General features: G+C 37.2%; 1 protein-coding gene across 1 annotated transcript in view; it reads right to left on the bottom strand.

Annotated features, from left to right (window-relative positions):
• LOC124607060 (sodium/potassium/calcium exchanger 4-like) overlaps positions 1-6,888 on the bottom strand; it is a 137,050-nt gene extending 130,162 nt beyond the window's left edge. The window contains exon 1 of the mRNA XM_047139237.1: positions 6,743-6,888. The gene's annotated coding sequence lies outside the window, so the exon portion shown is untranslated. The remainder of the gene's footprint in view (positions 1-6,742) is intronic.
• Positions 6,889-12,162: the final 5,274 nt, after the last annotated feature.

Here is a 12,162-nt window from a genome sequence, read left to right as displayed (position 1 = left end):
AAGATCAAGTTCTCAGAGAAGACACTTAGTAATATTTTCTGGGACATCATGTCATGTCCAGCACATACAAAACTTTAATTTTTCCAATTGACTTTTGGATGGTCTAAATCCTTCCAATTATGACAGTAGAATTGCGGAAATTCCGTATTAGTGAATTGAGATTTTCTGTAAAATTTTGGGCTATATCTGAAGGTGGTCTGATGGAAAACTGAAGGATCCCACCCTTAATACTGAGCCTTACCTGAAGAATCTTGCATGCAGCTTCAATTTCTAGCTCAATGTATTTGAGTTCCTTGTGACTGCAACACATATACCACCTCCATTTACCATTTGTCTATATTTTCGATATACTCTTAAATTTCCCCCAAAAATCTCACTGCTAGGAGGTTCAAGTTTTAGCCAGATGTTTGTACCTAATATTATGTGAGCTCCACTGTTTTTAGGAGTGCTTCAAAATCTGACACATTGTTGCATTCACTTTGGACACAAATTATTTCAATCTGTTGCTGATGCTATTTCATCACTTAACAATTACTGACCTGTTGCTGTGCCAAACTGTGTCTTAAAATTTTGAGACAGTGATATACTGTGGAATATACTGTTAAAATAATATACTTACCAAATCATAATTTACATTTCAGAATAATGTATATACACATTTACTCATTAAATCTTACTGGGATCAATTAACAAAACAGAACCTGTTGGTATTTTCTAAGAACAATCCAAGACATCTGACTATGATAGAAAACTGAGGTTTTTGTGGAATTATCAGTATAGCTAAAATATGGAGCACATCATACTTAATGAAAAGATTTCAGGGAACTGTCCTTAGTATTTCATCAGCTTAAGAAAAGGTGTCTTTTTGGGTGGCAGTGGGGAGGGATGTGGGACTCATTAATGGAGTTTCACAATGTTCAATATTGGGTCCTCTGTTGTTCATTATATATTTTAATGATCTTCCATTTGCTATGCATCAGGCAGAATCAGTTCTTTTTGGAGACTACACCAGTGATATAATCAGTCAGGAAACCCACGCTTCTTTAAGGAATCAAACACACATGTATAAAACTGCTTCAAACTTCTGATTTCTTTATGAATGAGGCAATGTATTAAATAATTGACATTAAACATGTAAATGGGGAATAGTTTAGAAAAGGCTTGAAATTACATGTAAAGTTTGTTGTAAGTTGCTTGAGCTCTCATTATCAAACAGTAGATGAGTATATTCTGGGTAATTTGTACTCTGTTTTGAGCAAAAGCTAGTTTTCCATGCATCTGAGTGGTTATAGTGTCATATATCAGCGAGAAAAAGTTTGGTAAATGTTTGAAATTGTGTGTTGTGTTAGTTGCAAGTCACTAAATGCTCTCATTTTTAAATTCTGGATGAATATTGTCTTGGTATATGCATGCAGTGTGTTATGTTGCCTCTGGACATACACCGTTTATAACAGTAATACTTGTATTACTATGTTGAACCTTTCTCATAAGGTTACACCTTTTTAATGAGTTGATTATGACAGCATTTTAAATTTGGTAACTATTTATATAGGTACTGAAAATCAAATTTTTGTTGCTAGTGGAAGTCATTAGATAGGGAACCTGCAACCAAGTCTGGGTTTTGTGCTGTGGGATAGTCACTTAGTAATATGGATCCCAATTGGCATAGAGCAACATAGGAAATTGTAATAACACATTTAGAAGAATTGTTATCAGTTCTTCTGTAAATGCAGTATCTCACAATTTTTAGATAATGCAGCCAATTCAGTTATGCACACCAAAAATAGAAACTGGAAAAAAATTCATTTTGAGATTTCTTAAAAAAGGCCCTTTGATACAAATTATTGCAAGCTTTGGAGAGATACAAACCATTTTATCTCAGAAAGAGATGAATAATACTGCTACCAAAATCTTTAGTCACTTGGACAGTGATGTTTAAAAGCTGGCAGATAGCAAAGTTAATTTATCAAGTAAATTGAAAAGTTCCTTATGTGTAACTTCTTCTTTCCTACAGTAGAATTTTTATTGAGATGCTTTTACCTTATTTAGTGCAAAAGTGTTACATACTAATATGTGTTATTAGACTAAATATTGGTCTCTGTGTGTGAAATGATCTGTTAATGGTCTGCATGGAGACATATTTAAATTATGAGTGTCTGTGGGCAGAATATGTGCAGTAGGACTACTTGGTGGGCAGCCTATCACAACCTGGACAAGCTGACGGTTGCTTGTGGCATCTTTGCCCTGTGGGCAGTGCTTCAACAGCCTGTACTACATGGTGGTTTTCCTTGTTATTGAGGCCACCCTTTTCATGGTGTACAAATGTCTTCTGCAGTATTTATCTTGTAAGGAATAAGAAAAACTTTTCATCAGATGTAAGTTGTGAGTGAAGTCCAATTGTCAACCAAATTAGAAGTATCAGAGAGGCAGAAGAAAGGAAGATGTCAGCCTTTAGAGTGACTTAGGGTATGACATCAGTGACATGCTCAAAGAAGTTATGGTGTGGTTCACTAACAGTCCACTCTCCAAAATATTACTAAAATTAGTTTCCTTCAGTTCCAAACAAACCGTAAGACTACTGGAGGAATTAGTGATTACATAACAATTAATTAATTACATTCCACAGACAATAGAAACATCATCATCAGCAACACTCATCCTGAGTACACGCATCCAGGTTAAACATATAATAATTTTTTATGAATGTGGTACCTAAGAATGTTTTTTGCTCCTTCTGGAGATTTGTAAATATTGAGATATGTTCTGTTGTCTTCCTCATAAAGATGTTTCACAATGATATATTTTAATGTGTCTGAAAAATGCTCTTAGTCAGTTACTCGCAGTGTATTTTAGAAAACCGATATTAGTTAGTGACTATCGTGGGTCAGGGAATCCAGTCCCAATTGCAGGCTGCCTATTTAACAGCTTCCAGGGGCAAAAAGTTGATTTTCAATATTTCATACAAACAGTGCCCAAATAAAAAACTTTTATACAGACATAATTTAGTCATTAAGACGTAAAATCTTATGTGAAAGATTCAATGGAGTAATACAAGTATTACAGTTATAAACCGTGTACATGTTTTGAGACAGTGTAACTTTTCGTGAGCAAAACTCCAAACAATATTCATCCAGTAATTCAGAATGAGAGCACTTAGTGGCATACAGTAAGCCTTACAAATGACTTCAATCATTTTTAAACTTTTTTTTTGCTTACATGATTAATGTCAGGTACTGAACACATTAACTCATTTGCAAAACCAGCAGAAAATTGCTTCTGTCAGAGCACAGAAAAGGTAGATGTGTTCCCCTTTAAAAGATTCCTGAAAGGAAAGTGGGAAATCAGTGGTTCCAGTTCTCATTCTGTATTCATCAACAAAAATTTTGGCAGCAAACATATTCTCACTAATTTAACACAGAACATTCTAAATCTTTTTACCCAGTTTCTCTTTGTAGTAAAGCCTTTATGCTCAACATCTGCCTCTCACTGGGACTGTCTATGCTTGTTTCTCTTCCACTGTCTCCTTTTTCTCCCATTGATTTACAGAATATACCACTATCATAGTCGCCTCTCTCACTTACACGCCTCCTTTCGTATTTCTTTCCCACTGCTTCGTCCCCATCAAACCTCAACAGCTCAAAAATTCTGGAGGGTTCAACTTATTCCCCCCCCCCTTCCACCCTGTACCCATATGCTTAAAATTTCATTCCAAAATGCGCCCTATCCTATACCTGTGTGTTAAACAAGTTCATTAGTCTGGGGAGGGGGCTCCAGGCTCCACCCCTCCCCCTCCCCTCCAAGCCTTTGTATGGTCTCCACTCATCTGCATTTTTTCATTTCCACTTTCTCCTCTCTCTTTCATTCCCACTGTTTCTATTTCCATCTGCCCCATCTCTCTCTCTCTCTCTCTCTCTCTCTCTCTCTCTCTCTCTCTCTCCCTCTCTCTCTCCCCTCTCCCCCCCCCCCCCCTCTTTCTTACCACCACATTCTCTCTCCCACCATCGCTGGCTTCTCCCTTTCTCTTGAATTTTTGGCGAGGAAGGCAGAATGAGAACTGAGGCAGCTACTTCGCCACTTTTCTGCCAGGGTTTTTTAAAGAGGAGTGTATTCACCATTTTTGTGCTCCAACTGGTTCTCTTCTGTTTATATAAAATGAATTCTGTAGGTGAGTATAGTTTTGACAGTTCATTTGTATATACAGACATATTTATATACTTTAACACATATAAACAACAAATAAGAACACATAATATAAGGTTAACACAAAATAGTTTGCTTTACATTTGTTTCTGTATATTTTGCTCATCAATCACAGTTCACTGGCAATGCCCAGCATATGATTGTATCTTAAAAGAATAAAAACCTTATGAGAAATATTTTACTGAATGTGCTGTCTTCCTAGTTTCATTTAATTTTCTGCAGTCATATTAAGTTCTTTTTGGGCTTGTTAAGATCCTTTTTAGCCCATTTTTGTCACTGCAGTACCACTTTACACATATTTGTACATATGTGAAGTACCCATTATACAGAGAAAGCACACTATAAAGTTTTATGGGTGAAAAAAATGCTGACTGAAGATACCATTTGGTGACCTCAGAATCCATGTGATGACTTTAGAATTCTTTCCATGTGCTCACAGTGTCAGTTAAAATTACATTTACACCTCAGACTGGATATTATGTGCACAAGTACAGTGACTTTGAACCTTGGGATCTCAGTAATGGAAAAAGGTAGTAAAAAAAGTTTCAAATCTCCATGAGATCATCATCTTAAGAATATATTGTAAAAATTTAGATGATTTGCCATGAATAGAAAGTATAGAATTGGCCATCCCTCCAGTTGGTACTTTTGGTAACCGAAAATCATTGTTTTACAGTTGTATCTTGATAATGGATAAGGATTTTCTAAAACAAGAAAATGTCATTTTTAGACGAATACCTAAAGAATGTACAACTAAAATTTGATCAATTTGCTATGATTATTTATTAAAATAATTGCAGCCTATAGTGCAAAACTGTTAAAAACTGGTTTTTTTGTTTTCTGCACAAGTACAGTAACTTTGAACCTCTGGAGCTCAGTAGTGGATAGTGATATCGAAAAATGTTTTAAAGCTCCTGAAAATATCATCTTAAGTACATATAGTAAAAATTTCAATGATCCACCATGAACAGAAATTATAGAAGTGGCCATCCCCCCAATTGGTACTTTTCATACCCAAAAATCATTGTTTTTTTGGCATATTTTCAAGAGCCACCCATGGACAAAGCCACTTAAGGTCAACAATAGGCCACAATTAACATAAAAGAACCAACTAATTTCCTCCATTTGCCTCATCTGAAGGAAGTATATGATGTTTAAATTTTGACCCTGTACTTCGGTATAGCTACAGTATGCCTGTTCTTCTGATAGGTACAAAAATGATTGCTAGGCCACAGGCTAAGCAAAAAATGCTGGACACCGTATCTCCATGACCAACAGAACCTGAGAGATGACCCCCTGTGCACATTCACGCATGAACTGAATAATCAGAAGTTTGAAGTTGTTTTATACACTGAAGTTACATTCTTCAGAGAATCAAGGGTTACTGGTTGAGTATTAGCTTTGTTACCATGAACATGTCTGATACTGTAAAATTTTTGCAGAATGAATGTTTATTTTTTTCAAAATTTCTAACAGCATTCTTGATATTAAAGCTAATAGGTAATAACTAAAAACGTTACAAATTATCCAGTTTGAGAAAATTGCACATTACCGATAACATGAAATTTGACAAGTCTTAAGTAAGAAATTATTTCCTTTTTAAATAGAGGAATGCTGTAATGAAAATCAGATTAGAACGAAATGTTGCAGAATCACCAATAAAACATACAGATGTCATCATTGCAGTTTTTTTTTTTTTTTTTTAATGCACAAATACTGCTTGTGTGCAGGAAACCGAAGAAGGGAACTGACCAATCTCATTTGGACTCTTCTGTCAGAATATTTAGTTTGGATTTGGAATGACTACTTATGTCAGGTGCTGGGTGACTTGTTGGTGTGATTCATTTTCATTCTGTCAGGTGTAAATTATACTAACTGTGGCCTTCCCCACAAGACTGGCATGAGTGGTAAAATACCAGTGGTTACATGTGTCACAGGAGCACATTTTTACAGTATGGAAGACAGAAAGAAACCAAGTTTAGACAAACATTCAGCTTAATTCCCAATCTGGCACATATTTATTTTAAGAATTCATGTGTAAGGTGATAGGGAATGACATTTTTGTTTGCTCCTTCACAGTTTCATCTCTTATGTTGAAGAAATATGTTTAAAAATAGTTCTTCTCATCTATGCACTGGTTTTACTAAAAGTATTTCTTAGGATACATGTTAGAAATAATGTTAGCCTTTATTTAATTTTTGCTGTTAGTAGATCAGTTGTTCTAACTGCACAGTGAGGTAACTGAGGATGAAAGAAGAAAATGAGTAAGATGAGTGGACATGACAATGAATGAACAGGTAATGAATAAAACCAGGGAAAAAAGAGCTTTGTGGCATTTGACTAAAAGAAGAGATACGTTGACAGAACATTGCCTGAAGCATTAAAGTGAAGTTAGTTTGGTAATGTAGGGAAGTGCAAGTGTATGTGAGTTCCAGTAATTATGCAGAGATGAAGAGACTTGTTCTGTGTAGCCTAGCACGAAAAGCTGTACCAAACACAAACTGAAGTCTACAACTTTTAGTATGATTTTAAATCCACTTACCTTCTAACAGTTTTAAATTGTTGCTATGTAATGATTTTAAGTTGTTGTGCAGACTTATGGTAGAACACTTTGGGAGAGCTGGTTTCAAGACCAGCCACAATGTGAATTTTCCATACTGCTGGCAACGGAGGCAAGGCAAGAGCAGTACACACTGAGACAGGCCGAGGTCTGAGACAGACGCTAATCATATACTCCACAGATAATGTGCTCACAAGTGGTGCTATCTTGATGTAAAGATAACTAAAATCTTAGAGAAACTCTTTTGTCATTTCCCAACAAAGTGGAATATTAATCTTGAGAAAATATACCATGTGAGAACCCATTGCAGAAATGATATGTAATTTTTTTTTTTGGTCAATTAGCAAGTCTGTGCTGGTTGGTGTAACAGTGTGTGTCAGGGAATTAATTCTTAATTATCTGTTAAATAAAATTTTACAGTTATCAACTAAGTTTTCCACTTCATGGTTAATGAATCATTTCAGAGATTTAGCTCACTTCTCCCATGTGAAATTGCCTTTCTCAACACTAGATCTGCTTGTATAAGCATACCTATGGAAATTGTGGAGCTATTTCAATTAAACCTGATGCTTACATGACTTAGTGTCTTGAAAAAAATCATGTTGGTGTAAATTATCACTATCACCCTTAGTGACAGGGTGCAGCATTGAAGGGGGTGGCACAGAAAAGTAATGAAATTAGTGTTGAATTCATAGTTTGTTGTGGTATTGGGCTGACTGGTAATGGTCCTGATGATATTTTGTCCCTGGAGTGTGATTAGGGGCAGAAAGGGAGTGACACACAAAATGATTGAAAAGAACAGATGTTAATTGGGGCCAGCCGCGGTGGTCTAGCGGCTCTAGGCGCTCAGTCCGGAACTGCACGACTGCTACGGTAGCAGGTTCGAATTCTGCCTCAGGCATGGATGTGTGTGATGTCCTTAGGTTAGTTAGGTTTAAGTAGTTCTAAGTTCTAGGGGACTGATGACCACAGATGTTAAGTCCCATAGTGCTCAGAGCCATTTGAATCATTTGTTAATTGGGAGGGGTTTGCTATTTATTGGATGCTCCAACATTATGCACATTATGGAGCACCTTAGGAAAATACCATCCAGGGCAGGAAGCTCAGTGTAACCTTGGTATGTCTGCCAGGAGGGGCAGGGTGCACTCAGCTTGAAGTTGTGGTTCATGTCAGCATCAAGGGCACCTGTCACTTGAGTTCTGAAGCCATTCTTACCGTGTATGGATGGTTTGCAGGATCATGCCCAGAACTGATGGGTGTCCTTTAGTTTGGAGCACAATGGAATGTCTCAGTGGGAGGCTCCATCAATTTTGTAATGGTCTGGCTGCAGATTTCTGGACCTGTAGGACTTCCCTTGACAGGTCAGGAAGCACTGCACAGAGGAAGTAACTAAATGGGTAGCATAGTACTTGTGGAATGTACATGGGGGTTTTCTAGGCTAAGCAATAGCTTCAGATCCTCTGAAGAATTCCCACTAGCTGATATGCAAAGAAAAAGCTTATACCATTTACAAATTAACAACACTATAAATGTCAACATTTCAACAGTAAATCACTGCAGCATCGTAATAAAAGTTCTTGGCCACACTCTAATTACACTTTGAACTGATTTCAGAATATTTAATGAGGCTTGGAATGTATATCAAGAAGACACATTACATGCCATAGAAGGGGGAGTATTTATTACAGTTGACAAAAATATTGTGTCTCCAGAAGTCAAAATTGAGTCCCATTGTGAAGTTATCTGGATGCAACTAACCAGCCTAGTTGAGCTCAAGTTAATCACCAGACATTTTTATCAGCCACTTTATTCTACTTTAACAGTTGTAGAATCATTCATAGAAAGTCTGCGCTCCATATAGCAGAAGTACTGATGAGGCAATATTAGTCAGAAGCTAATTTAACTTACGAAGTATAGGCTGGGATGTCTACAGGTTCATTGCAAGCAGTATGGATAGTCAGTCTTATGAAGGAGTTTTCAACACATTTTCCAAAAACCTGTTAGACCTTGTAGCTACAAACAGGCCTGACAGTACCGACAGTGTCTGTGTAGAGACAGGTATTAGTGATCATGATACCATCATAGCAATGATAGTTACTGAGGTTACTAAATCTATCAAGAAGACTAGCAGAGTTTTTATACTGGAAATATCAGATAAGCAGTCATTCACTTTCTACTTAGACAATGTACGTACATCATTTAGTTTGAATACGATGGACATAGAGGACATTATGGGCAAAGTTTAAACTGGTTGTAAATCATGCTGTGGAGAAGTTTGTGTCTAGTAAGCGGATTAAGGATGAAAAATATCCACTGTGGTTTTACAATAAAATTTCGAAAATGCTGAGGAAACAGATTATTGCATTCTCAGCTTGAAAAAGAACAAAAATTATTAGAAATTTCTGCATCCATAGAAGATCGATGGTCAAAGCATACAGTATCTTCCATTGCCATACCTTCTGAAGGATTTTGCTGAGAACTCAAGAAAATTCCAGTCCTACTTAAAATCACTAAGTGGGTCAAAGACTTCTATCCAGTCTCTTGTTAACCGATATGGTGGTGCTAATAGGACACAATAAAAGGAAAGATCAAGCTTAAAATTCTGGATTTACAAAATCATTCATGCATGAGGATCATACAGAAATACAGTAAGGGAATAAAACTATGGTAGATCTTGGTGTCACCAGACCTCTGCATGTCAATGCCTTTCCAATGTTCAGGAAGTCTCTACAGCTGCTGATTATGACAGCCGGTCATTGCTACTGTCCCATATCATTTGGCATGACATACAAACTCAACCACTACTGTGAAGTCAGCAGAGAGCAGTAGCATTTAAACCTGACTGAACCAGCTCATCATCTTTGAACAGCTAGGGCAGTTGTGTGACACTCAGTTTGTGATGGGCAGCCCTATGCTGAAGATTCAGCCACTTCCACCACTGTCAAACCACGAATACCCAACCGTTGCACAAGCACCTGGATGCTAAGTCAGCTCACCGCTTGACTGCTGTCTCGAGAGTGTGACGTGAGTACTACTACTACTACTACTACTACTAGTGCCCAGGCAAGATTGCCTATGCCAACATGTCAACAGTGTACTTTACCAGCAATAGGGTGTCCAGTTGGCAGCCAGAGGCTGGTGTACCAGTGGGACACTGTGACAGAGTATTCACCTCACCCACCATTGTCACTAGCAGTTTCCAAGTCCTGTGATTGTAAAAAGAAGTAATAAAGAAGTTCTTGTATGTACAAACTACTACTGCACTTGCCTCCATCTTTGGCAGAGAGCAGCTACTCACACCTGGTCATTCTGACAGCACATTATAATCGTTGTCTGAGAAACGCTCAAGATGAAGACGGACAACCAGAAGACGGCAACCATTTCCAAGGTTCTACAACAGTGACATCCTACTCAACAGTACAAATAAGAGCAAGTTTTAAAGCTTTTTCCCCCTCTGTGTGATTGTTTCTCTATTCTTCTTCATCCTTTTCATTTTATGTTTTGGGAATACTGTTTAATTGTGTTGTTTGTAAATAGACAATATATGGATAAACAAATTTTAGGTATAATTCAGCATTGGACAGATCAAGTAACTCAGCGGCATAAAAAATTAGTAGACCCAAGAGAGGAAAGAAGGGAATGGTCACACCCTGGTGCACCTATCCTCGATATTAGCACCCCTTAGTTATTCACTCCATTTTCAGGAAAATCAGGAAAAGATGTCTTTGAATCAATTTTGAAGATGTCTAGTGCAATCAGATGTTATAGGAATGAACAGTAAACAACATTCTGTTGCTGTTATCATACATTGTCATCCAAATTGCAAAAGCTATCTGGAGGCTAATAGTAAATACTTTTGAGAAGAATCTATATACACAGAAAGGTCATGGTTATATATAAGTATCTACTTTAAAATATACAGTGTGTTTCAGAAATATAACAGGAATGATCATTGAAATCAAAAAAGTCAAATAAACGTGGGCACTAAAACGCATACCTTAAAAGCTATGAGCAACTCTTGATTTTTAATGCTGTGAAACAAATCTCTTCTGCTGCAAGCTCTTTGCTATCCATATTTTGGGAAGTGGTAGTATGGACAAAAACAAGAAAAAATATCCAGTAAACATATGCTCTAAAAGGGATACCTAAGACGTTAGGTGCACTTGTTCATTAGAAGAGCTGTGTTTCAAAGTAGTGAAGATGAACAAGTGCTCATAGCCTTCAAGGTACTCATTTTAGAGCCCCTGTTTACTGGACATTTTTTTCTTGTTTTGGTCCGTACTACCACTTCCCAAAATGTAGAAAGCAAAGAGTGTGAAGTAGAAGAGAGTTGTTTCACAGTATTGAAGATCAAGACCTATTCATAGCTCTTAAGGTATGCGTATTAGAGTCAATGTTCACTTGACTTCTTTGTTTCAAATGATCATCCCTGTAATATCCCTGAACATTGAGCATCATTTCTGAAACACCCTGTACACAGAAGAAATAATTATTTGTGGTGTGTCAGCCTAGAGTCCCATAAAATGAGATGTATCATGGTAATGGGTAAAAGAATGGAAGCATAAATTTACAGACCAGTATCTGTAACATCAGTTTTCTGCAGAATTCTTCAGCATATTCTAACTTTGAATATAATAAATTTCCTTGAAACAGAAAAAAATTCCGTCTACAAATCAGCATGGCTTTAGAAAGCGTCCCTCATCTGAAACTTGGCTTTGAACAATGGATCTGCAACAGTCAGCTTCCGTACTCCTTGAGTTCTGGAAAATATTTAACACAGTGCCTCACAGCAGACTGTTAACAAATGTCTGAGCCTATGGAATATTTTCTCAGATATTTGAGTGGCTGAAAGACTCCTCAAGTAACTGAACCCAGTGCGTTGTCCTGGGTGGTGAGCATTCATCAGAGACAAAGGTAACTTCAGGAGAGCTCCATGGAAATGTGATAGGACAGTTCTTATTCACTATGTACATAAATGATATGCCATATAAAAAAAAATTAGCACATCTTTTTAGAGGTTTCCAATTCACTAAAGATTTATTGTTGCAGCAGTGCATTGGGAGTGTATAAAATGATTTACAGATCAATAGCACTAGCAGTTCTGAGATAGCAGGTGTCAATCCATGCTGAAACACCCATATTAGTATGTGGTGTAGTATCGATGCTTGGCAGTGCATGCACAGACACTGGCATCCAGTCAATCACTTAGATGGTGAATGCTGTCCTGGGACATGTTATTCCACACATGCTCAAACTGCTCACACAGTTCTCCAAGAGTTGTTGGTTGATAACTTGCACGAGTCACTTCTTGTCCCATTACATCCACATGTGCTTGACTGCAGATAAATCTGTAGATTGTGCTAGTCAGGGAAGTTGCTGCACATCTTGCAGAGCATGCTGAC

The sequence above is a fragment of the Schistocerca americana genome, chromosome 3, assembly GCF_021461395.2.
Source record: "Schistocerca americana isolate TAMUIC-IGC-003095 chromosome 3, iqSchAmer2.1, whole genome shotgun sequence".
Lineage (NCBI taxonomy): Eukaryota > Metazoa > Arthropoda > Insecta > Orthoptera > Acrididae > Schistocerca > Schistocerca americana.
Note: the sequence above shows the minus strand (reverse complement) of the source record. Positions and strands in the feature narration are given on the sequence as shown.